Raw genomic sequence first — 27,813 nt, forward strand, 5'->3', positions numbered from 1 at the left:
GCCAGTCCATGATAGAATGAACCTGTTGTCAAGCCTCTGAGGCATTGGCAGCTGGCAATCGAGGTGAGCTTGTCACAATACAAACTTTTGCTTCATGGTCAGAACAGAAGAAAAAAATGGATCAAACGAGAGAGCAGTGTCCCATAATCATCCTCCAGGCTAGGCATCCAATGACATCAGAATCTTCCACTGAGCCATACCACCCAATGTTTCCAGCAGTTCCTAATTACACCACCCCAGGAAACAAACCTTTAATCCAGGGACCTTTCTCATCCAAACCACAATATTATCTCCCTGAGATCAAGGCCTGTCTGCAGGAGTATAAAAGGCCAGCTTCATTGCTTTGATGGGACCAATTCTGAATGGTCATTTCAGGTTCAGAGGTTACAAATGAAGCAGTTAAGGTGCTTGATTGGATTGCATTGTAGCAGAGGATGTCTGCTTCATCGCAGTTCCTCTTCCTTACAGGCATCATTCTGAAGAATGCGGCTAAATAAACAAGTGTATATACCTCTACCTGCGTCTGGTTTTGGTGGAACAGAACTTAGACCCTCTTGGTCAACGTTAAAGAGCAGTTTAATAAAAAAAAAAGCAATAAAAAGTTCCTAAATTATTACTGTTAGCACACCTCAAAATATTCTCATGCCTTCTTTTCACATGCTGTGATATTTCAGCTATGCACCTTACATGTACACACATATGCTCACATACATTAAAATATATACCTTTCACTACACCCTGCCACAACATAGGGAAAAAGCAAAGAAGATAATATGTCGTATATTCATTCTATGGGATATAGTAGAATACTGGCTATGTCAGACACTCGGATTCAAGGGCAAAATAATGTTAGATGGCTGGCCTTCAGACCTGATTGAAAGAGGGAGAGTGAAATACATGAAAAGACAAAATATGTTAAGATTCGTTGATCACAACATAGCAATTGAGATCTTTGTGCAAAGTTACATGCAAAATCTGTATGGTATTATCAAAGACATGCTTGTTCCGAGTCTCAGGATTAGCAAAAATTGGTTGGTTAAAGAATCGAGCTCTGTGGATTGGACTAGCATGAGGGAGAAAAAGAAACAGTTTTTGAGAGTGTTTCTTAAGACCCAGACCAAGGACTGTGGTAGGGAGAAGTGTGAGGTACAGCGAACTGCTGACATCCAGTGAATAACTTCAGGCAGGGGAGCAACATGGTGAGATTTTCATTTTGGAATTATTGCAGTCGTCCAGCAGAGCCTGGAGACTATATTCACTAGAGGTGAATGCCAGCGGGAGCGCCATGCAGCAGTCTAGCTGAGAAATGATGGCTTGACTGATGTAGTCGCAGGAGTCATGAAGACAATAAAATAATGGACTCTTGAGATTACAAGGCTCCTGAATTGGATGTGGAAATTTAGAGGTCAAAGGTTCCCCCTAGGTATCTATATCTGTTTGGGCTCGAAACAGAAGTGCAGTTTACTGGAATGTGTGGTGGAGTCAGAGCGATGATCATGCTATTTGTATGTTTACAGGAGATTCTGTTGAAAATTTTTGAGAGACTCCAAAGCAATTGAGTATGTGGTAGAAGCTAGAGATGATCCTATTTCAGGAACAGAGAAAAGAATAGACGCAAAGGCAATTCTAGCTGCAAAGTCACAACCGCTCTCCGTGTTCAGGGTCCTCTCTGTAGGAACCTGGAATTATGAGATAGTGTCTACTGTGGTCTGTCTGGGATAACCCAGGCAAATTCCTTAATCTTTCCACATCACTTTAGTTGGAAATGTCTTTGGAGTTTTGATCTCTCTGTTTATATTTAGTTGTACATGGCAGAGTTTCACATCAGCTGTCATCATCATGGCAGGATGAGCCTTCTCAGTATCCATCATATATGTTTCACTGCCCCAGGAAAGCAGGAGTTACCATGTGCAGCTTACCTGAAGCAGGTGTCCCAAAGGCCGTGCCTGCATGTCAGTGGACATGGAAACCAATGAACAAACCAGTGCTGTCTCTTGGCAAAACAATTTGATCCACAGAACGTTTGTTTAGGATGCATTTGTTCTGCACTCCAGGGTATTTGAGGGAGAAAAAAGCTGGATGGGCCGATTCTCATCTATAATCCTGGCACTTGGGCAGTCAAGGCTGGAAAAATCAGAAGTTCAAGGAAAAAAAAATACATGTAATTATCTTGTTCCCTTTGAAGAATGTGACACTGCATTAAATTAATCAAGTGTGGCCCAAACCAAAACATGTGGTTTATTTTAAAAAATTAGTTCGCTTGTTTACTTTAATTGGTAAATTACCGACGATATATTTATGACATAAAATATGATTATTTATTTATGAAAATTTGTTGCCACCCTCCTTCTCTGGACCACAGAGGGAGGAGAAGATTTAAATATTAAAACTAGAAGACCAGCTTCTTAACAAGCTGAGGCACTTTTTTTACTATCTCAACCCACTTATTGGGATGCTCAAGAATCTTTAAACCCAAGGAGCTAGAATACATGAGTAGCAAACATGTAGGTTGTTTCAGTTGCACAAGACGGGAGGGAAGCTGCAGGAAAGGGTGGCCTTCTTCCTCCTCCTCTACTCCTGCTCCAGAGTTTCTTGCAGAGATGAGGGATGGAGCACACTTCCATGGCACGCTGTAAAGTAGCTGTAGCGTTTGGGATTTCCTCCTCTTACCTGCCTCTAACTCCAGGAAAATCCCAATCCGTGTTGCCAACCTTGATGTTGTAAATGGTCAGCTGTAAAGTTCCATCGGACACTAGTCTCCACAACCAAAGTGACAGACGTGCTCAGCCGTCCGTGCATGCTAAGCTTTGTGTGCACACATGCTGGTTTATGATTCCTGACCATGTCTTGAGTTGATTTCGTTATTGTCAACCTCCCACTCACAACCTGGATAGATGAGAGGACAGTAAAGAGGAGAGTGACAAAGTGTGCCCGAGGTCTGACAGATGCAGAGTATCAGGACTGGGCTGGAATTTCTATACTTTGGCTCTTGAGGCTGTGAGCTTTGGTATGCTACTGAACTCAAGCAGGAGATTTGGGGAAGAATATGAAGGAAATACAGAAGAGAAATTCTCTTCACAGGTGGCCTAGGCTAAAAGAGCCCAAGAACATGGTATCGATTTCTGTAACTCAGACAGTAAGAGCATGGAAAGAGAATTTTCTTCAGCTTAAACTTGTGAAATGGAGGAAGATAAATTTAACTATCTAAACTTGCTTGAGACTTCAAGAAGGAGGCCCTGGAGACGTAAAAAAAAAGAAGTGAAGTGAATTAAAATTAGGAATTGTTTTCTCAGAATTCATGTAACTCTTAGCAATGATTTAAGCCTTCCAAACAACATAAATTATATATGCAAATTGCTTCTAATTATAATGCCTCTCCCTCTAGATCACTGAACTCTTACACAATAGGGTTTTAATTGATTCATATCAGCCTACAAGCCTAGTGTTTGAGTAGAAATATGTTCATTGTCAAAAAAATACATTTATTTAGCCATTTATAAGCATTTCAAGAAATTAGGCTCTATGGCTTTACACCTTAAAAACTTCTCAGATTTAATTTTCTGTGTGTGCTATTTGTGTTTGTGGCACATGCATGTAAGTGTGCCAGTGTGTGCACTTACATACATGCATGCAAAGGCCAGAGGAGACTGTCCAGTGCTTCTCTTTGTCACTCTGAGCCTTTCTGCCTTAAGACAGGGCCTGTCACTGAGTAGAAGCCTGTCACATTTCAGCTAGAGAAGCTGGCCAATGAGCTCCTGGAATCCTGTTTTCTCTCCCTACTGCTTGGGTTAAAAGCTGAGTGTAGCTCTTTAATGTGGGTGCTAGGGATTCTGGGGCATATCCTCAAGCCCATGCAGCAAGCTCTCCTACTCATCAAGCCATCTTCCCAGCCAAAAGACTTTTAAAATGTTGTTATACCTTAGAAATGATTTCATATTATACAACCACTATGAAACCTATGGAACATCTTTACAAGGAGATAGATGATTTGTAGTTTTGTTTTTTTTTAATCTAACTTTTCAAAATGTATTATTTTTATTTTATGTGTTTTGCCTGTATCATTGTGAGTATGTCATACTTCCTGAACCTGGAGTTGCAGTCTTGGGATGCCTTGTGGGTGTTGAGATTTGAACCTGGGTCCTTGAAAAGACAGCCAGTACTTTTTTTTTTTTTTTTTTTTTTTATTAACTTGAATATTTCTTATATACATTTCGAGTGTTATTCCCTTTCCGGTTTCGGCAAACATCCCCTCCCCCTCCCTTCCTTATGGGTGTTCCCTCCCCACCCTCCCCCATTGCCGCCCCTCCCCCAACAGTCTAGTTCACTGGGGGTTCAGTCTTAGCAGGACCCAGGGCTTCCCCTTCCACTGGTGCTCTTACTAGGATATTCATTGCTACCTATGAGGTCAGAGTCCAGGGTCAGTCCATGTATAGCCTTTAGGTAGTGGTTTAGTCCCTGGAAGCTCTGGTTGCTTGGCATTGTTGTACATATGGGGTCTCAAGCCCCTTCAAGCTCTTCCAGTCCTTTCTCTGATTCCTTCAACGAGGGTCCTATTCTCAGTTCAGTGGTTTGCTGCTGGCATTTGCCTCTGTATTTGCTGTATTCTGGCTGTGTCTCTCAGGAGTGATCTACACTTCTGCACTTCTTTGCTTCATCCATCTTGTCTAATTGGGTGGCTGTATATATATGGGCCACATGTGGGGCAGACAGCCAGTACTCTTAACCACTGAGTCATCTCTCTAGCCCCCATTTTCTCTCTTATCATCTCTCTGTCTGCTCACTCTCTGTTTCAGAACAGGGTTTCTCTGCATAGCCCTGGCTGTCCTGGAGCTTGCTCTGTAGACCAGGCTGTCTCCAAGCTCATAGATCTGTCTTCCTCCCAAGAGCTGGGACATTAAGGGTGTGTGTCACCACTGTCAACACATTTTAAACACTTTCCCTTGTGTTTAGATTTTTGAACATTTTCTCATTAAGACTATAATTATCTAGAGAATCAGATTTGTGGATATTTGGACATTGTAGTGTTCCTACAGCTGAAATTTGTTTGTCATCCCTAACCCATTTGGGGTTGTCAGCGCGTTTCTGCTTGGGTTTGCTGTTGTTTGAATCACCTCCCATTCTGAGATTTAACTATGGTTGCTACGGTACTCAGACCGAGGGCTCTTAAGAGATGGTATGGTCATGATGACTCTGTCATGACCACTCAGAATTGGACTGAGCTTTAAACAGTGAGTGGTTTCCAACAGAAAAGACATGTCCAGCCTTGTATCTCTGTATGTCCTACGCGAGGCAGCCCCTCTCTGACGTTGTGATGAGTATGAACGCTCATGCCAGGAGGCAGCGTCATGCTCTTGGGTTGCTGACCTCCAGAACTAGAAGCCAAATTCATTTCAATTATTGATAGTTGTTGAGTCAGTGATATTCTGCTATGGCACCAGAAAACAAAGAAAATCTTCTTTAATATTTTTATTATGTTATAAAATCATTTTGTTTTTTTTTAATGAAATTCTCTAGAGGCCACTCTTTTGCATTGAGCTTCTGTTCTAGGCCCAACCAAGTGAGACTGAAATAGAAAAAAAAAAGTTTGTATTCAAATACTAGCTATGAACTGAACATCAAAATGGGATACTTTATATTCTTCAATTTTTGATATTTTATTTATTTTTATTTTACGTGTGGTTACCTGGATGCATGTCTCTGTACCACATGTATATATATATTACCCATGGAGGCCAGAAGCAGGGGTCAGATCCCCTGGGATTAGAGTCATAGATGGTGGCTGTGAGCTGTCATGTAGGTTCTGAGACTGGAACCTTGGGCTTCTGAAAGGGCAGCCAGTGCTCCTAGCCTCTGAGCCATCTCTCCAACCTGAAAGAGACACTTCAAATAAAACAGAAATGTACATATACTCCAAGCCCAGGAGATTAATAGCAGTTGACAAGAAGTTGCCCAGTTTGCTGGAATCTGTGTGACAAGGATGAAGAAGTTTCTGTTTTAACCCTATGAGGAAAACAAGTTTGAATTGACCACTTTGTTCTCTGCTGCATCTCATCTCTCCCTATCTCTCTTTTCCTTCTCCAGCCCCCTCATTGCTTCCTCTTCTCTTTTCTGGAGATCAAACCCATACATACCAGACCTTTGCTCTGAGCTACATTCTAAGGCTCTTCAATTTTCTTTATACCTGTTCCTGTTTGCACTTTCTTCTGTTTTTTTGTTTTTGATTTTTGTTTTTTTGTTTTTTGTTTTTTTTTTTGCCTGTAAAACCAGACTTTTCTTCCAGTTTTATCAGACCACTCACTTTGTTTTATATTAAAAGTTCTATTCTGCAGTTGAGTAAAACCCAGTTACAGTTTTTAATCTGATAATTGCCAATTTGATTACTAATATTTTTGTAATTTTGTCTTCTGTTAGGAGTCTTTGTGGACTTGCCCTGGACGGTCTCTGGAATCTTAGGACCTCAGTACACTCAGGGCAACAGTGAGCTGCTAGCTAGAGCTCAGAGCTCAGACAAGGGCCGTGTTTAGAAGCAATGGTTTGAATTCTCAAAAACTCTTAAATCTAGTATTTCTTTTTTGGAATGGCCTTGTAATTTACAGACCAGCTTTCCCCTGAGATTTAAAGGTCTCTGTGATTGTTTCTCATGAAGGTGGATGTGAATAGATATAAGGACTAGTGATAAGATTATTACACTGAATGAAGCTCAGAGGGGAAAGGAAACAGGCGACAATGTGCTGCTGCTGCCGCTCCTGTCTTTAAGAGCACGGCTGCAAACCTGATTTGACGAGGAAGCGGTATAACTCAAGTGCACTGTTTTCTCATAAAGCTTTTGGGTTCTCGTTAAATAGTATTTACCAGAGTTAGAAGCTAGGATAATGAATATTAAGAAATATAACATGAAAATGTTTTCTTCATGGAATTCAGGTTTTAGCTTTATGGGATAGGGTAAAAGCAGATTATAAAATAGGGCAGATACAACTGTCCATAGGACAGTCCCAAGTGTATGTGTAATTTATTTGAAAACAAAAGAACATCTGGAGTGGAAAAGTGGAGGATAGAAGTGAGCAAGTTGGAGGGGTCAAGGACACCACAAGAAGAGTCACAAGAGTCAACCAATCTGGGCACATGGGAGCTCACAGAGACTGAACCAGCAACCAGAGAGCATGCAGGTTCTGGACCTAGGCCCTCTGCATGTTTGTAGCAGGTGTCCACTTGATCTTCATGTGGGTGCTGTAACCTGTGGAGCAGAAGCTGTCTCAGTCTCTGTTCCCTGCCACTGGATCCCCTTCCCTCTACCTGGACTGCCAGGTTGGGCCTCCGTGGAAGAGATTATTCTTCATTCTGATGTCCCAGGTACCCAGTGGGAGCTCCCCTTCTCTGAGAAGTCAGGGGGCAATCGAGGAAGGGATTTGTAACGGTAGGACTTGGAAGAGAGGAGGGACGGGGCTGGAATCGGGATGTAAAGCAAATAATAAATAAATATGTAGATAAAGATTCTGGAGATCATTAAAAAAAAAGACATCTAGAGAGCATTCCACCATATTTTCTTAGGATTCTCACCACTTTTCCTCCTTTCTACATCTGCTATCTTTACATTGACGTTGTTTTTACCTTATTCTACGTGTATTCATGCTTCATCTGCATGTGTGTACATTTACTTCAGGATGACTGTTGCCCCCCAGAGATCAGGAGAAGGTATCAAATCCTCTGCAGCAGGAGTTACTGGTGGTTCTGAACCATCATGTGGGTGCAGGTAATTGAACCTGGGTCCCTTGCAAGAGAACTAGTGTATTTATCCACAGTACTAGCCCCTACATATGCTGACTTTATGCTATGATTGGTTGTAACCCAAAGCTAAATGGTTATGGCAGACCCACGCTATCCCTAATTGGAGAGAACAAAGCCCTGATAGTCAGATGTATCCATGGAAGTGTTGTAAAAAAAAAAGAATAACTACTGCAGGAGCACTAGAACTAGAATGTTCTCTTAAGAGGAAATGTTAATATATTACAAAGTAAGAAGTTCTTTGACTTTTTGAAAGTTGTGATTCTGCTTATTATAATTTAGTCTTATTTACTTGTATATATTTCATAGTACTCCATTTATGATTGTGATAAATTATCACAGATTCGATGTTTAAATGATAAAAATGCATTTTCTCATTCTGGAGCCAAAGATATGATGTCGATCCACGGGTATAGTTCAGAAGTGGATAAAGTCCTTTTGTATTCCTCCCAGAGGCACCACAGGAATCTTTCCCCTGTCTTTAACTTCTGGTGTCCACGGCATCCCTGGTTTTGTGACTGCATCCCTCTCATCCCTTCATCCATAGCCACATAGTATTTTCCTTCAGAATCTCCCTTGTGTGACTGATTCATAGGAGGACATTAGTCATTATATAATGGAAGTTTCCACATTGCAAGATTTGTAATTACAGTGGCTAATACCCTATTTTTCATATCATATCAAGTTTGTGGGGGTCCTTTGCAGGCCATTCTTCAGCTTACAAAAGCAATATTTATATCTATTACTTCTAGAATATTTGAGTACCCTGAAGGGGATAAGAACTCCACAGGAAGACTAATAGAGTCAACTAACCTGGACTCCTGATGTTCTCCGAGACTGAACCACCAAACAAAGAGCATACACAGGCTAGACCTAGGCCTCCCCACACACATGTAGCAGATGTGCAACGTGGTCTTTATATGGATCCCAAACTGGAGCAAGGAATACCCTAAAAGTTGTTGCCTGTCTGTGGAATATGTTCTTGTAGCTGGGCTGCCTTGTCTGACCTCTGTGGGAGAGGATGTGCCTAGCCCTGCAGAGACTTGATGTACCAGGGTGAGGCCTACCCAGGGGCTCCCACCAACTGAGAGGAGAAAAGGCGTGGGGAATGGGAAGAAGGATTGTAAGAGGGGTGACCAGGAGAGGGAAGTGAGCAGAATGTAAAGTGAATAAATTAAAACAAAATAAAATATAATAATATTTGAAGCCATTTCACTGCAATACTATTAAGTCATATTTAAAATTCATCTTTCATCAGCTTGTGTTGCATTTAAAGATACCCTCTATCTCTCTACTTAGATAGCTTACTTTTATATAGACTATACCAAAATGAACACATAATCAAATTCATCAATGTAAGCCCCAAACCAGAAACACCTCTTGGTTCCTTTTTTCAGTAGAATCATTACCATCCTAGATTCTGAGTTTGGGAAACTCTGACTTCTGTGATTTATACCAAGGTGTGTGTGTGATATCTGGAGCAAAATATTTACCTTGTGGCCAAAGCAGGGAAAACAGAAAAGGAGACCAGTATTCCACATCCTCTTAGTGGCCACGCCCCTAGTAACCTAGAAACTTACACTGGGATCCATCCTTAAAAGCTCTACAGCTTTCCAGTAGCACAAAAGTAAAGACCAAGCCTCTAACACATAGGCCTTTGATGAAACATTCCAGAGACAAATCACAGTGCTATCAAAGTCCTATTTAATTGAAAGACTGAAGTATCATTATATAATAGTTTCCTAATTGACTGCCCTAGGTACAGTTTTCCTTATTCCATCTCATATTAACCTAGCAAGTTATTTTTAAACACTACCTTGGGCATTGATTTTTCTGGATAGAAGTATTGTTTGGCTCCTTGTTTCATAGGACATTAAGTGTGAATTCCTAAGCCTGCTTTCAGCTTGCTTGTATATAATATGCATATGTAAGTATGTATATATAATATATATGCACATGCGTATGTGCACACATGTACGCCTCATATATTTTTAAACATCATTTGTAATACCTTTACCTAACCCTTTGTTTCCAGGGAGCTGCTCTCTTCAGAGCCCTTCTGCATGTGCTGATCTCCTTTATTGTTAAGCCTTAGCCTCCGTTTCTATCCACTGATACATTTGTAGCCAACATATTCTTCAAAAGTTGACTCGTACTTTAATGTACCAATGTAAATAAACTGTAGGCTCAGATAGATAGGATTTCTCGCATACTCCTAAGTAGCATGCGTTATATGGCCAGCCTAAGTGTCTCCTGCCTCCTTCTCTCCTACATCTTATCAATAAACAAGATACCTTTGTGGAAGATGGCCTGTGATGGACAGGGATCATGTCTTGCCTGTCTTTATATTGCTTTTCTTTGTTTATCACAGAACAGACATTTAATAAATACTTTTTCATTTCACATTGATGGATATATTCTCCTTTTCCAGACATGCCTCACATCACATATTGTTCAGGGACCTTGTGGATATTTCTCTTGCCTAAAATTTGGCCAAAATGTTGGCTATTTTTTTTGTTTTGTTTTCGTTTTTCAAACCCTTCAAGCTTTAATTTCAGATCTCTTTTCCTATGCAGTCCTATCAGCAGAATTTGGGCAAACCAGAACTTTATGAGCATGCCATATGTAGTTTGCCTATAAGACTATAGAGATCAGGCAATGATTCAGTTGCAGCATGGCCTTGGGTTTTCAGCCTTGAAGGTGTTTTGCTTTGAAGCTATCCATATTAGGCATACCAAGTATAAGCAGCAATTAGGCCTAATTCTCTCCTTTCTTTAGTAGGAAATGCTATGATCATGGAGACTGACAGCTATATACAGGAAGCTGTGGTCTTGAGGCCTAGTTCTTTCAAATATGAGAATTAAAAGTTCTGACTCTTGCTAACCATGAAATTCAGTACTCTTTATTATGATCTGAAGGAAATTTTTCCTTAAGTTTTCTTCCCCAGTAGTAGGATATTTTAATCAACAATACCCTGATGAATATGTAGTGGGTGCAAGGTACATTTAAGATATAGCAGTGTAGATGATGTAGCCTCCTTCTTACAGAAAATGTGAATTTGTACTTGCCAGAAACAAAATTTCAAGAGAGTATTTTAGAAAGCATGTGCTGTAATAGGACATGAGTGTTGAGTTAGTTATATTTTCTTTATTAAAAGAGGCACATGCAAGGGCACTACAGTAACTATAGGTCTTCTAGAGAATTGTGCTATTTTTCCCCAGGCTGTCATCCCACTTAATCACACTTTAGGCATCATGTTGCTTCACAATGTAAGCACTGATGGAACCAGAATTTATACTTGCCCAACCCACTAAAATAGTCTAGGGAGATGGGTCAGTAGGCAAAGTACTTGCTGTGTAAACCTGATGGCTTGAATTCTTATTACTAGACTGATGGAAAAGCTAGACACAGTAGTGAGTCTAATATAATAGCCAGCATGCTATGGTTACGCAATGGTTGTAGAGATTGGACTCTCTCAAAGATCATGGACTAGCTAGTCAGTCGTGAGACCCTGACTAAAATAAGGTGGAAAGGTAAGGACCAGTGTCTGAAGGTTGTCCTCTGAACTTTACACATGCCCATGGCACACATGTCTGTGGGTAATCACATACTCATATCACACACACACACACACACACACACACACACACACACACACACACACACATGCACACATGCACGCACACACGCACGCACGCGTGCAGCAGCAAAATGTTCCATTTTCCAACTTTATCAAATCAGCAACAATCCTGCCCATGCTCATGGAAGAAAAACCTCATCGTTTATTGTTAAATTTTTGGTGTTCAGAAACACTATACTATCAGAACCCAGAAATAGACTATCTCCCTTTGCAAAGGAAACGAAGGGCAAAATACTAACATAAAACTGGATATTGTGCCAGTAACTGAGTAGTACTTACTCATAGAGCATAGCAGTTACTCTCTGTCTGTCAGGTTCATCACTTAGAAAGACATAATACTATGTCAATCTTTGGATCAATTCGTTATTTTGAGCAATATTTTATTCATATACATAATTTACTTATTATATCATAGTCTTGATTTATAACAAAGTCTGAAGAACGGCCTTGAGATAAATGGTGAATGTTAAGCTTTGGGCACGAGATGATGAAAACAGAGTCAAGAGTACAAAGTTGAAGTTCGAATAAAAGCAATAAGGAAGTAATGACAAATGGGGATAAATATTGGGTTTTCTACTCACGTAAGAGATTTTACAGAATATAAAAATTCATGAAACAGTTTTGAAACCAAAATTATCTAATGCTCAATGGTAAAAATGGAACTTGATTTATATATGTTTTGCTTAACTGAATTTATTAATTTTGTAAATAGTGCTCAGTTTGTCTTCAAGGTTTATTTGTTTTCATGTTTACTCAGTGAGATGCTGTTGTTTATTACAGTGCATGGGGCTGTCACCAGAAAAGCTGCAAGGAAATGAATTCTTCCAGTGTGATGATTAGTGAACAAGAGTTCAAACCCATTTCCTTTTTCCTGGCAGAGTTTGAGAAGTTTTGGAGTGACAGTGATGTGGTGGGAAGTAGAGTTTCTTTTTTCTCTGTCAGCTCACCTGTAAAATTGAAAGGGAATGAATCTCTAAATACCTGTTTGTCCTCTTTACTATTTTCAGAGAGTAGATAATTACTGTGCCCCGGAGCTCTGCATGTTGTTCCCACTGCTCTATTCTCCTTCCTTTCCCTACCCTCTAAGGGTAACCTAATGATGCTCTTGTATACACCTTCCAGTATACCTCCAAATAAAGTGAGAATGTGCTCGGGGCTGTAATGTGTAAAGCTAAGCACACCTTCAGTAGACATTTGGAAGGTGATAGCGCAGAGGAAATGCAAGGGAAAGGGTAGGACAGGCTGTTGGTTTGTATGGAATTCAACTGATCAGGATTCACAGCGAAGTCATCTGTGTTGTGTCTGCCTCAGGCTGACTCTCCTCCTTCCAGCTCTCTTCCCTTCTCTTTTTCCTCCCTCACTTCATCTTCATTTCTATCCCTTCTTTTCATTTCTCCCCCTCCCCCTTTTACCGAGGGTTCTGTAGCCTTTACACTTATAGCACTGGCTGCGGGTCATATTTTTGAGAAGACACACCAATAATGTTGGGATGACTTAATGTGATCATGGAAAGCTAAGTGGGGCCCTGAGAAGGGAGGAAACCATATATAGACTGTTTGCCCCGGTCTTACTCTTACTGTGACCTAGACCTGGTCTCAAAGTGTTCTACAAGAAAACAATCAACCCTGAGGATGGCAATAAAAGGCACCTTTTCAAGGTGTTTTCTTGAAGCTGTACCTTGTGGGGGGCATGCATGTAATCTGAGGTTAAAGGAGCACCAGGAAGCAAGATTGCAAATTCAAGGACTACCTGGGGACCTTAGCTTGACCATGTCTGAAAAAAAATAATCAGTGAATCACCACATTAACAACCACAGAATGATAACTATCAGGGTGCAATGGTGGCACACAGACCTTGGAGGTAACCAACTGCAATCTCTTTGGACTTAAGACCCACTGAACAAGAGGGAATTCATGTTTGATTCAGGAAACCTAGCCAAAAATCCAGAGCTAGTGAAATTGTAGATCTTTGAAGAGAACCTACCATTTACTAAGCCAGCACAATCCCTAACTACATTCAGGTCAGGGTGATCCTTACTCCTCATCTATCCCAGTGAATATATCTACAACACATTCCTGTGCCTAAGGCTTAGGGAATATTACCCAAGAGGTGGTGGAAAGACTGTAAGAGGTAGGAGATCAGGGGTGGGTGGTATGGGTCATTTCTCTGAGGCTTTTAGAGTTACAGCTCTTTTAGACAGCACTCAGTGAATCCACTCTCTTAGACGAACTTTAATGAATCAGATTCTGCACACACACTTTATTCAGGGTAGGCAAGGGCTATATATGACCTTCCTCAGATAGAGGTGTAGGTATAGGGCTTCTCAGATAAGGTCGGGCAGAGAAGATGAAGTTCTGCTTGAAAGGGGAGTTCTATATTTCGCACTGAGCTCAGAGGAGCTTTCCAGACATGGTAGACATAGCAGAGTTGCCTCCTACCCCCCATACGTACATACACTAAGACGAAATACAAGCATGAGTGCAGATTAAGCTATGACAGGAACCCTGTAAAGCCAAGACGCAGAGGAGTGAGCCTAGGAGACTTTCCACAATCAACAACTAAGATGGCGTTTGTTATCTAAGCCCACCTACTATTCAAAGGAAAGGGAGGAGACACCCGGCAGAAGGATGGAGGATGTGTGACCAGGGCGTCGGAAGGAAGACCTGAACCCTGGGAATTAAATGTACTTACAGCTGCCTTTTATACTTTGAGGGATTAATTTATCGTGCCATATGTCCAAGCCATGGTACTGGAGAACTCGGGTTTCTCAGCCACTGCATTATGCTGGGGGCTCTCCGCCTTCTAGAAGAACCCATCAAAGCTTTGTTAGTATTCTAGCTGACCGCCATGATGTGTAAGCCTGGCGTAAGGTGGTTTCCATAACCGGATCACCGATTGAGTGTCCTTAAAGTGCCTGATCAGGCTTCGCATTGACATGAAGGGTAAGTAAGAAGATGATTACAATGAACAGTGCTGAATCAATGTCTACAGTGTGGCTGTCCCTGCTTGGTTCCATATCTCTATGTCTTCACTGCCTTGAAGGACTAATTATCCTACCACGTGCTTTTACATTTAAAGACTTTGTCATAATGATTGGCCAGTTCTCCGTTGCTTACATTAAACTACAGAAATAACCTTTGTCATTTCTGATGTCCCTGTGGTTGCTGTCACATTACATCCATTTTTAGATGTTCCCCAAACCCACTGAAGTGAAGTGTAGATTTCTGACAGTGTGAAGAATTCGTTTCTAGTTTTCTCTTTGGAGAAAGAGAAATTTGCTGTCTTCTTTGACAGCTGGACAGGGAGAGATTGCAATCTCATTTCCTCCTCAGTATTCTCTGGCAAAATCATGAATAAGCAGCATTTTAGTTGGGTGACTTCCAAAAAAAATGTTTCCTGTCAAACTCCTGTCAGGATTTTGAAAACCAGGAAACAACTTTTTCCCGTTGTGATTTTCTGTTCTCTAATTTTTGAAGTCTGAATCATGACTCTTTTGCTCTCTAGGAGCCGAGTTTTGGTCCATATAGTCCAAAGCAAGAGGTGAAGGCATTTCCTTTCTCAGTGTCGATGAGACACAGGAGGTATCTAACAGTGGAATTCTCCGATGGAGATTAGTGTAGCTAGTAATTTAATTATCATATTTTAAATCCAGTCTATCAAAGGTAACCTATTACGGATCACTTCAGGGTTCCATGTAATTTTTAAAGGACTATTGCAGTAGAAAAGGGACCATTGCTTTCGTCTTGTAAACTATTGCAATCATCATTTCATCCATCTCCATCCCAAAATTGTTAGTAAAGAAAGTAAAATATATCTGGCACATAAATTAGATATTTCTGATTTTGTCGGGATCAAGAGGATGGGAGGGAAATTTTGAAACTTAAATCATCTTTGACAAGATTACTTCTTGGATAATAGTACTTATCCTCCAAGTCCGAGGGCCTGGATTTGAATTCCTTCCTCCCACATAAAAGCCAGGTATAGCTGCGTATGCCTGTAACTTTAACACAGTGGGAAAGAATAGGCAGATCTGGAGACATTTTGTCTAGACATGCCGAAACATGAAACAAGATCTTTCTGGTTCAGTAAGAGACCCTGTCTCAAAGCAATAAGGCAGAGAGCCATAGGGAACACACACACACACACACACACACACACACACACACACACACACACACACACACACACACACACACAAAAAAACCATGAAACACCTTCAATAATTTTATACTGCATTCTATTCCAATTTAAGTCTTTCAGTGGTTCTTACTGGGCATCTCAAGATAGGACACACTAGAGTTCTACATCTATGATATGTATGGTGTTCCTTCTATAGAGAATTCACCACAGGGAGTGAGAGAATAGAAGAACCCCTTGGCCATGTAGCTATGTGCAGTTTCTTACCTTCTTATTCAGCTAATCTCTTATAGTGTATACTGGGGACAAAAATAAATAACATGATACCCACTGCATTCTCCTTATTTGGTTTTCTAAGAATTAAGTATGCAAACAAATATCAAGTTCTTCAGTAAACAATGCTGAAGAGGCATTATGTTATTTGTGGGCATATTTATTTCAAAGTTCACATTTTGATACAAGGCCCCTGAGTAGCGTATCTTTAATAGCATTCATAGTTTTGAAGTAATGACAACTTGATTGAGTCTGAAGAGTTAGTAAGTGTAGCATTTGTACTGAAGCAGTGTCTAAGGTAGCCATGCCCATTTTGTTCCCTCTCATGGATAAGCTTAAAAATGTTTGTAGTAGAATTCATCTCTTAAAGGAAATAACACACCAGTAATATCTAAGCATCTTATGCTTGAAATGCTCTGTTTATTCATTATTTGTCCAGAATATGTTCTGAAATGTTTCTTCTCAATATTCTAGAAGGTTTTGATAGGGCTAATTCCCTATGGTTAGGGATATTCCACAACTCAGTACTCCTCTATGACCCATGGACAAGCAAGACAGTGTTTCAGTTCGTTTGCAGTAAAGCTTTCTCCACCATTCTACTTCTCTCAGAATCCGGTAACAGGATAGTTATCGTTAGCTAAGAGCCTAAAGTCTTTTCTAATGTTCTCCCAGCGTTGTTTAGTCATCTGCAACCGTATTCCATCCAGGGTGGGATTTGCAAAGCTATCACTTAAATTCCTCCCCGATTTAGGTTCTTACGTTTCAGGATCGGTTAGGAAGTAGGAATGATGAATCAAACCCGCAGAGCGAGCTCAGGCCACTCGAACTGGGGACGTGATTTCTGTAGTCTCGGGGTAGGCGGTGCTGTTTATCAGTGCGCTAAGTGAAAACTGCCAGTGAGATCATAAGTCATTCTCACTGTCGCACCCTTCCTTTTCTCTCGGTTCACCTTCAGATGAGAGTAGATACTTCGCAATATTTTGTGTGCTTGTTCTTAAATTGTTTGTTACCTCCCGACTGCCTGTGGACTCCTATTCAGAATATTTTACATGAAAGCAATAACATTTTTCAAATGTCTTAAGAAATCAGTGTTATGAAAATATGCCTACAATGGTTTTATAAAGTTGTGAATTAGTGATGTGTTTTCCTATTAGCATATTAAGTGAGGTCTGATAGCAGGCCCAGCTATTACTGTAATTTCTAAGTTGTATTAGTAATTAATCACATCCAGGGATATCCATAACAATCAGAGTCATATAGGAAACTGATTTCTGTCATTGACACTCCAATTCGTCCCCCACGTTCACAAATGAAGGGAATGGAAAGATTCGAGAGCTAGTACGAATAAGGACATTGCTGTATAAAAATGTGTGGAGTATAAATCCTCAATAATTCCAAAGATATGAGAATCCTAGTCCTGAGGATCTGAGTTAGCTCTGAGTCGTAAACCTGTCCTCAGGTCAGAGAGACAGAGAGCCCTAAGAGGTGAGAAGAGGACAGATAGAAACAAAAGCAAAGTTGGAGGCATAAAAGGGGAATGGGCTGGGCAAACGGCTAAGTCGGAAAAGACACTTTCCATCGAGCCCTGTGACCTGAGCTCAATCTCCAGGCTTCGTGACCAGATGGAGAGAACACATCCCCACATGCTGTTCCCTCTTGTACACACATACTGTGGTGTGCATGTGAACCCCCACCTAAATTACTATAATAGAAAGGGGTGGTATGGTTGTTTTTTTTTTTTTCTTTTTTGAGAAAAAGGCCAAGAGAGTAATTAAAATGTTATATTCTGATGGTTTCACTTTTATTATTATACCATGGAGATTTGAACTGAAAGTCCTCAGTCACACTAGGCGAATAATCACTTTACTGTTATTTCATAGTGTTGACTAGTTTCATTTAAAACATCTCAACTTCTTGAAATTATTTTAAAGTTCCTTCACGCTAAGATTAAGTACAAAGGCAAAGCTCTTTGAAAACAACAAAGCCTGTTATCTAGATGCTTCCCTTTTAATTTAGTGAGCATTAAATGCATTAAGTATTCCTACAAAATATAAATAAGATATGAATTTAATACCAGTCTGCTGAATTTGTCATGGTAGATGAATGAAGGACTAGTACATTCTTTTCATTCTCTGATACTTCTTTTTGACACCCACAAATTTTTGTATTCTATAAATTGTAATGAAATTATTTTCTTCCTCTAGCTTACACATACAAAATGTGAGGATCTGGCAGAATTGTCAGGATATGACTAATGTAAAATAATGACTTGCTTTCTTCCAACATTAATTTGGTTGAAAAGTGCTCAAATGGAAATTGCTGTCATTTTACTAAGATTCTACGTAGTCGTTGAAGCCCATTCCATGCCACAATTGATGTCAGGTAGCTACTGTAGCTCTGTGTTTAAGATTTCTACAGCATCGCCATAATGTAGCATTTTGATTTGTAGGAGAAATTTTGAGAGTAAATTATTTGCTTGAATCAGAATGGAACGCACTGTCAGTTCTGGTTGCATTTGAACGATCCCTTTAAGCATACTTAGTACCTAGGATGGATTGAAATAGAACACAGATGAGATAGAAAGAGTGGAGAAATAGCACCGTTCTGTAATTATTTGAATGCCACAACACAGGGGATTCAAGGCAGATAAAACTTCTTCGTGTACAGAAACCAAATGTGCAGAAATGGATTGTCGTGGTTCCAGATGAGTTGGTAATATATATCATATAATATATATTCTCATTTTTATTAGAAATGTCTTGCAAAACTATTCTATATTAAGTAAATATACCATCACAGCCTTATAATCTCTAGCAATGTTTAGTTTCCCCTTGATAAATTACAATGCAATTTTCTAGCCTACTAATTTTACCCTGGAAGCTAATGAGTGGAGCAGCTAATCAGCTGCCAATCAGAATTCCTTGAAGTGCAGAGTGTCAAATATTGAAGCAATTTTTAAAACTCATAAAAGCACTTATGTTCGATGATATGTCATAAAATCTGTGATGGAAATCTAACATTGATGAAGCTACCTTATTTCTCAAGTGTTTGCGTCTAACAAACAGCTTTCACGTTCACCCAAATCTTTCATTACCACCCAAGTCTGCCCCTCTAGTACTACTATGTTATCCATAGCAGTGACACACAGCTCACGAAAAGTCATATGCAGATCATTACTTTGTCATTTGTAGTTCCTTCCCTATGCCTCTTGAAAACGGTCTGTAGGGATCAAGGACCTTCCACTCCACACTCCAAGGTGCAGCTCTTCCACACATAAGCATTTGTCTCTTCATCTGCCTTCATTAACTGGGAGATTTTTCTACACATTTGAGAATCTGTCATTGACCTTCTTGCTAAACCGTCCATTAGTCATCTTATCAGGCTGGTGTTCCTTGTGTATGATATTAATACAGTGATCAGTATTTTCCTTCTCCATCAAGTCTGTTGGGAAATCTTAGCTAACTTACTATCTCCCACAGAGGCCTTGGCTATTTTGCCAACAGGTCCTAATTCTGGAGGAATTATTTGACCTGCCCTGAGGTCTCTGAAAACCAAAACTCAAAACCCCTTCAGGTCTACTTGTGTGAGGACAGCATGCTGCCTCACCCCTGGGGCTCCTGGAGCACAGGATTTAGGTTTCAGATTCAGTTAGCAAGTTTGTTTAATTGTTTGGATTTCTGTCTCCGGTCTCAGCAGATAAGGCTTTTCTCTGACAGCATAGAGGATAAAGAAATATCCTGTGATTCTGCCTATAAATGTCTTTGGTTACATTCGTGAAAAATTTTCTCATTCACTTTACATAACGTTAGAGGAAGAAATGTGTTGGGTTTTTTCCCCCCTGAGAATACACAGAGCAAGTGCTCATATAAAATATGTGAAAATTATTTCAATGCACTGTGAATGTGATGATGCTGTCAGACAACACACCATCTTCGTCTCTGTGTTTGTCTCAAGGCTGAGTTTTGAGTTAAGAATCCAGAGCAAAGGTCACCTAAGTTCCAAATGGATCCCTTGCTCCTTGTCACCCACTTGCATTTTGTGGCACACTCAGCTGATGAGACACCTTTCACAAATGGTAACCAACATCCTCATTTGTAGAACAAACACATGTGCCTGCCAAGCCACTATCCCTGTTAAATAAAATGCTTACTTTTTTCTGCATTTTCTTCCCTAAATCAGAAAACCTGAGATTATCTTTACCTAACAAACTCCTATGTACCCTAACCAGATATGGAAAAACAAATGTGCTTCAACAGTACCTCAGCCGTACTGCAAATACATGGAGGTGGTGGGTGACGTTGACAGAAGTGTTGGCTAAGGCTTGTGTAACATTAGAAATGGATGCAGGGAGGAGATACTCATTGGAACAAAGACAACATGAATATCACAACGTTTTCTCTATGAAGCATGACTGATCCCACATAGTCAAAATGTAACTACTAACATTTATATTAAAAACCAGATAAACTGGGTCAGAAGTTACAGAATAGTACATTATAGAACTCCAATAGGGATATTCCCATGCTATTATAAATCTACCTGACAGCAGTTATAATCTGAATCTCTTTATTAAGTTGAAACAAATTCTGTAAGTCAATTTCAATGTAAGGAATGAAATTAAACAGAGAAGTATGTGAATGTTTAAGCAACAGAAGCAAGCAGCCTGGTGTGTGGAGAAAGCCGCTCTTTTCCTGTATTGACTCATCTCAACATAATGCTCTGATATCCAGAGCACAGCTTTTTACCCCCCAGTTGGGTTTTCATCAACAAGGAAGCAATGCCATGCATATTACTTTTTAGCTCATTTACTTGAATATATTATAAACATTCACAGTCCACTCCAAATATATAATTTTTGCAGCTTTTGTGGGAGGCTACCACTACAAGGAACTGAGCATAGGGTCTCATTAATACTAGGGAAGTAGATACTCAAGGTGGTGAAGCTTGGCCACAGCCCTGGTGGAGAGGGTAGGCATCTGTGAAGAGATCAATATTGTAAGTCGAGCAAGCCAAATTTAAGGCAGGATGGTAACTCTCTTAGGGACAGGCAATACCACCAAAAACATGTGACAATGGAATAGGGGTGTGGTCATAATGTTGGTTAAGTGTTAAAAGCTAGCATCTAGCGTCTGCAAAAGAACATTAGTCCACAGAGGTTTGTCCTGAGTTTGCAGCCTGTCTGGCTACAAAACAAACCCTAAGCCAGTATCCTTGTGAAACATTGGCCTCTAATCATAATATCTTACTTAGAAGAGCTGTGACCACCTACAAGAATCTCTCAAGATCTGGATTCATTGGGGGATGAACGGAATCTGGAATCCTTAGCTTTCACCCAAGATTCCAGCCACACCCTCTTTGGCCTTACCCAGCTGCACACAGTTCTGTCTCAGCTGCACGTGGTCGTGGGTGATAGAGTGCATGAACAATAGAAGGGGAAACGATTCATGCAGCTATGAGCATGTCTTCATCTATATCAAAGTAAAACTTTCTTGAAGATTGGGTGTTTGGGGGCTCACTTTTCTGTTAGAATCTCTTCATTCTTGCTTCTATAAAGTAAATTTAACTTTGCTACACCAAGGAAAATTCGGTGCAATTATCTTAGTCTGTTGCTGCAACCCTATTTAGGGGGAAAAGACTCCAGGAGAAACTCATGCAACAGCCCTTAAAGCTTCAGCATGCAGCATCTAATCCATATGGAAAGTTGGTCCCTAGTGAGTCACAGACTGTGTGTGACAGGGCCTTCAGGATGAGTATCCTCAGTTCTTATCTATAGACATAGGCGAGGCAGAAACAGACAGCTTATATCTGTAGTAGACCTAGAAATTGAAGTCTTAAGGTGAACCTGTGGAAGCGCGAAGTAGAAGAGGAAGCTCTATTACTTCCCTACAAACTGGCTGTAACGCCTTCTGTCACCATCCAAATGGGTTTGCACTACATGCAGTGCTCGTGACTGAGGTTGGATAGAAGCTTGCCGCCCCACGCTGAAGGCTGTGAAATGAGTTTGACTGAGCTCTTCTGAAGAGTCTCAAGTGTCAAAGACCTTGGATTCATTGCCAAGTAAATTCTAGACATGAGTTAGCTGTGGAAGAGCTGTTTGTCATTACTGATGTTCTGTTTCCTTCGTCTAGTTATTGATGTCTTGATTTGCACCCTTATCCTTGACATGGAATAACATCTTGAGTAATTGCCTCCTTGCCTCATCTTTGCCTCATATTGGCTTTTGCGAAATAATGATGATGATCAGATTTTATGCCATAATCGGTACTCAGCTACCACAAGGCCAGAATTCCAATCTCAGCACTCAGTAATTACATTTTTTTTACAGCTTCAAAAAATCCAAGTGGAACAGTCTCTTTCTGCCTTAGAGTTGGCCATGTATGCCATCAGAAGACAGCTATAATTTCCTCAGTGCTAACACAATCCCGATGAAGATTAGTTCCTTTTGTCATTCGGTATATGCTTCATCCCTACCAACTGACGGGATTTTATTTTTAAAAGGCAGGTCCAGTATTCTATTGTTCAAAACTTTGTTACTGTTATATCTCCTATCATGCACCAAAATATAGTGTTTGGTATATTTGCCAGAAAGATATCCTTGAGAGAAAGACTGAAAGGAAAAGTGAGGTCATGTCATTTGGTTTACAATAACTATTCATAACTGGAAAACAAAACAAAACAAAACTGGGTAGATAAGACAGACAATATTAACAGACAGAGCTGATACAACACCAATTAACATCAGTGGGACAGAGTGTGATGGACATGAGGGTTCCTATAACATTTCATAGGATGAGAGGCCCATGGGGCTTCAAGAGGGGTTGTCTTTCAGCTTAGGAACTGCAGAGAAAATGCTACAGAGCAGACCTCTTTAAGGCAGTGCCACTCATTCCTGTGTTATGAATGGATGAGGTGGAGATAGCAATTCAGCATACAAACATGCATGGTCTGAAAATGGTCTTTAAATTTGTTTCTCTTATGGGAAGACACAATGAAATAAAAAAGAAAAGAGTCTAAGAGTCCAAGAGACAAAAATCTAATGAAGGGGTTTTGCACGCCAAGAGAATCTGATTATCAGGACTCATTATACGAGTCCAGAAGAAGAGAAGTCAGGGGTGTTGGACAAGAACAAGTTTTCCAACTATTGGTGATCAAAGATGAACCCAACAAAGGACTTACAGGACTTGGGACAGACAGAGCTGGTAGAATGGTCAGACAGAGCAGAAATGTTTGATTGTCTGTCTCTAAAGTTCTGCCCTGAACCATAGGGCTGCGTTTGAATAACGCTAATAAATATATGTGGCACATACAATTTTATACCACAAAGTGGAATACGAGCCAGCCACATCACTACATGTTCAGCTCTATATCAAGATGTACTCCCCGGTTTCCACCCTATCTGGTTCATATCTGCATTATTTGTGGTACCCATTTCAGCATGGGCTCCAGTAGACTTCATGCACTTTCAATCCAACAGAATTTTACCAAGCCATGTCCCACACTGGATTTCCATTTTGATGTTGCTGAGGCTTCCTGAGAACTCCAGTTGAGGAAGTGTCTCAGTTTTTTAACCAAGTTCTATCTCTATTTTTTCACAAAATTTACAAAAGTGAATGTATGAACACTTTCTCACTGTGATCAATCCCACTTGAGTAAAAGCCTTAGAAACTGTTTGGTGACTTCATAGATATAAAGACAGGACAGAAAGATAACTAACCAAAATAGGTCAGCCCATTAGTGTTTCTGAAACATGGCTGTTCCCATTTTACATTCCTGTTAATGTTTTCTTTTATCTCTTTGTAAAAGCTCAGATGACTGTTCCAGACCTCCTATCAGAATGTCTCTCCTCACCTGAAATGATTAACCTGTAGTGACTTGTAGTGTTCTAGTTTTAACAATTTTACATCTTTCAAAATTGCGGTTGGAACTAATTTTGCCATAATATTTCATTTCAAATGACAGCTATGTGACATTTCTTCAAGATAGTGTAGATACCACATACATTGTTCATTTCAAATATATCACTTATATCTCTCGACTTGTATGGTTTTTTATTTAATTTCCCTGTTTGAATTGGGGAAATCAGGATGAGCTTTATTGAGCCTTGAATTTAAAAAAATCAGACCATAATTTATAATAATAACTGAACAATTTGGAAAATGAGAAGAAATGACCATTTTCCTCCTTGAACATGATATGTGAGCTGTTGACTTTTTAGCAAACAGATATATTTTATGTGCCACTGGAGACCGTAGCCCATTCAGAACTCCAGTGTGAAGATTTGCTAAAGCTGGAGATCTTCATGAAAATAATTATAAGTTCTTCCAGTTTTATGATTTAGGATAATGGTTTTCTCCTGCATGTTTGTCTTTGGAAATTCTATATGGCTGCCTGTAAACTTATATAAGGAAGCTGATGTATGAGACATTATTAGCATGGCTGAAGTCCTTATTTTTTTTTACAGTGGCTAAAGAAATCATTATAATAATTGGGGAAATTAATAGGTTATTGTGTACTTGTGTTTCAATTCTTATTTGTATTACAGGACTAAGGTTGGGACTCAAACTCTCTGGGGTCTCTAATTTTGTCCTGTCAGGTGTTAATTCATATACCCTTGGTTGGATAAGCTGTGTAACCTCTCTTGAGTCTCACCTCATGAAATATGGGTGCTATAACCTCCCTTATAAGATTGCTGTGCAGTTTAAACATCATAGCATGCTCTGCTCTTGTTTATTTGATCATACATTATCACAAACACTTCCAACTCATTGCTATTATGTTGGCTTCTTGACCATGGCTGATTCTTTCTAAGGCTCTAGAAGTCTCAAGACATGACAATTTGAAAAGAATCTGAGGTTGACATACCTTGGAGGCACTCTTATTTGCCAGAGAGTCCCATAAAGATTGCCCTAAAGTTGTCTGATGAAGTTGCTTACTTGGTAGTCAATTCTCTTTTTCATTCTAGGCCTCATTCCTCCCTGCTTCCCTGCTTTGCTTTCAGAAAATGTAGTTTGGCCTTAACTTACCATCTGTTTGTAGAAAGCATTTAGCAGAAATCCTGGCACGCTATAGGTTATTTTTTCTTTTTTGTTGCTATCACAGGACACTTGACTGAGTACATTGCTCTAGGAGATGTTTGCTTTTGCTCATAGTTTCAGGTGGTACAGTCCATCATTGTGGGGAAGGCAAGGGTAACTGGAATAGGTTGGTGTAATAGCCAAAATTCTCTAAGAGAACATAACTGATTGAATACATGTATTGAATGAATTTCTTAGATTGGTTTACAGGATGCAGTCCAAGTCCATTCAAAAATGGGAGGTTCAAGAATTTAGTAGTTACTCATTGCATGGTATTGACTGTCTCTGCAGTCTCAACCTCATATTGAAGATGTGGAGGATTTCTAGTCTTCAGTCTATCTGGTAGTCCCCAAAAAAGTTCATTCAAGTGTTGGTGAAGAAATACCACAGCATTGAGATAGATGAACTTGTCAGCAAGAGTGAGGGCGAGCAGGTAAAAGTCAAACCTCACCTCCATGCCGTTTGATCTGGCTGTCACTGGAAAGTGCTGCCCACATTTAGGATGAATCTTTGCACTTTAAATAATCAGACCAAGAAAATCCTTTCCAGAAGTGTTCAGCAACTTGTGTTTTAATTGATTTCACATGCTGTCAGGTTGACAACCCAAGATTATCCATGTCAGTTGGTCAATGACAGTGAAAGTGTACAGCAATGGTTTCTCTCCTGGTACTGCTCAGAGAATATGGAGCATTTGAAGCAGGGAAGCTTATCTTGAGACCTATCATGTACTGGGTTATGTCAACCAGGTAGGCCCTAGATTTCATAGATTCTGCAACCTCCCAAATAGCACCAGCATTTTGGGAGCAAGTGCTAATGTGAGCTTGTGGGGGACAGTCCAGATTTAAGTCACAACAAGCAAAATAATAGACAATGATTACTAATCCCGTGAATGTATTTAGCATGTGACATTACACTTGGCTATAATCTTGAAAATCACCTTCATTTCAGTCACATCTAAGGGTCTTCATTTTCATCCTTTCCTTTAGTGTTTTAAAATAATCTTTGTTAACTGGTTTCCTACTTGAATAATAAGAATGTGTTCACCAGGAGGATTTAGGCTTGTGCTAATATTCCTAGCTCTTAAAATAAAAATCTATGCCACTCACCTCGGTTTGGTAGCCCACCTGAAACACAGTAAAGGTTGAATTTTATGTGCATAGGTAAGAAAAAAAGAGATCAATTCCCGACAACACTGTGAGACACAAGAGTGCCCTGGTTCACCACAAAGGCTCCTTTCCCCTTTTTAGTGAACACTGAGTATTGCTAGCCTGTTTTGATAAATTAACCATAATACCTTTGGAGGCCAAGTGTCTCAGACAAAAACCAACAGTAACATCTTAGGAAAAATGGAAAGCACTTTATTCACACCTGTAACTCATTTATCTGGAGCAAGGGTTAGATTTCACAGAACGAAATTCCGAGAATGGATTGAGTTCATTCAGACACAGTGATCTTTTTTTAATTATAAAACTGGCGAATATTTTCTCTGACCCTATTTGCCCTCCGCAGTACTTATAAAACTGATGGCCCTCGATCTCACTACTCCTCTCTTTGGAGACTAAGATGAGGTATTTATTACAGCGTTTCCAAATTGTACTAGAAGGGAAGATGTCTCCATCTGTTACGTCTCTCTGTTCTGAAAGAGAGTGCCACTTCTTCAGTGGACTGACATTTGAGAGGTGCCCAGGATCTCTTTGTACGGCACAGCTTGTGTGCAGGCCAGTCTGGATGCTGTGTATGTTTTGAGCGGATGCTCATGTAAGCTCACATTTGGGCTTTTTCTTCTTTAGTTGTTCTGTTACGTTTATACACAAGTCTAAGTGACGAATTTAATGGTGAATGACAGATCATGTTAAACTCCATATGTATGTTAAATTTACCTCACTCCCCCAGGGTGATTTAATATATATTAGTTCATTAATATGACAAAGCCATAAGAGCAAACCAATCGTTAGCTTGTTTCTTGGTTCCTATTCTTAGTGCTTATGGGACTCAAACCCAGGGCCATGAAGTTATGCGAAGGCTCTTACTCTGCTCCTGAGCCACACCAGCAGCCCTCAAGGTCATCTTTTAACCTTCTACACATATTTTAATAATCTTTGTTCTGGTTTGTTTTTTCCCTTCCTTAATGAAACTGCATTTATATGTGTGAAAGCCATATTGTCAAAAAGATATATATTGTGTGTGCATAAAATAGACTAATCGCTCTGATTAACCAATACCACGGTAAGGACCTACTCTACTCAGAAGGATTACTGAATATCTTAGCTGTGGATTAGCCCTTACTCTGTGAGATAGCAGAAACCAACCACATCTGAAAGCTTGATGGTCTTTTTTTTTTTTCTGTTTTCTTCGAAGCCATTTGTCACTTCAGTTTATTACACTTGGGCTGATTCTCTCCCCCTGGAAATAAAGTTGGAAGAAGGATCATTAGAGTCCCTGCCTCCTACGAATAATAAAATTAAGGTTCAGAACAGCTGGAGTATATGCAAAGCTCCCCTAGAGTCATATAGCTAACAAGCGAGCTCCCTTCCCTAGAAGCCAGTCTGTTTCTTTTTGGGCCACCGTTTCCACCAGGCACTATGTGGCCTTCTCCTAAGAGCCTAAGAGTCTGTCCTCACCTTGTCTGCTGCAGTGTGATCCTGCAGGGCGTGGAGCTGAGAGAATTTCAGAGCTTTCCGTCCTCTACCTCACGAGAAGAAAACTGAGTCTAGAGAGTTGAACAGGCAAAGGGATTCACTGGGCTAACTCGTACTGCTTCAGTATCAATCTTACCTTCAGAATGCTGAGGTCCAAACCTGCTTTCCAAGCACAATTAAAAATGTTGCCTCATTCAAGCTTGAGACTCTTGACACCACATCAAATAGCTGTTCCTTTCTACGTGGTACCAATAGAAGAGTCCTAGTC

At 40.1% G+C, this 27,813-nt stretch overlaps 1 protein-coding gene across 1 annotated transcript in view; it reads left to right on the top strand.

Moving 5' to 3' along the window:
- The window catches only part of Macrod2 (mono-ADP ribosylhydrolase 2), a 2,209,545-nt gene that overhangs the window by 824,687 nt on the left and 1,357,045 nt on the right, over nucleotides 1-27,813 (top strand). The window lies entirely within an intron of this gene.

This window comes from Rattus rattus, chromosome 5 (genome assembly GCF_011064425.1).
Source record: "Rattus rattus isolate New Zealand chromosome 5, Rrattus_CSIRO_v1, whole genome shotgun sequence".
Classification (NCBI taxonomy): domain Eukaryota; kingdom Metazoa; phylum Chordata; class Mammalia; order Rodentia; family Muridae; genus Rattus; species Rattus rattus.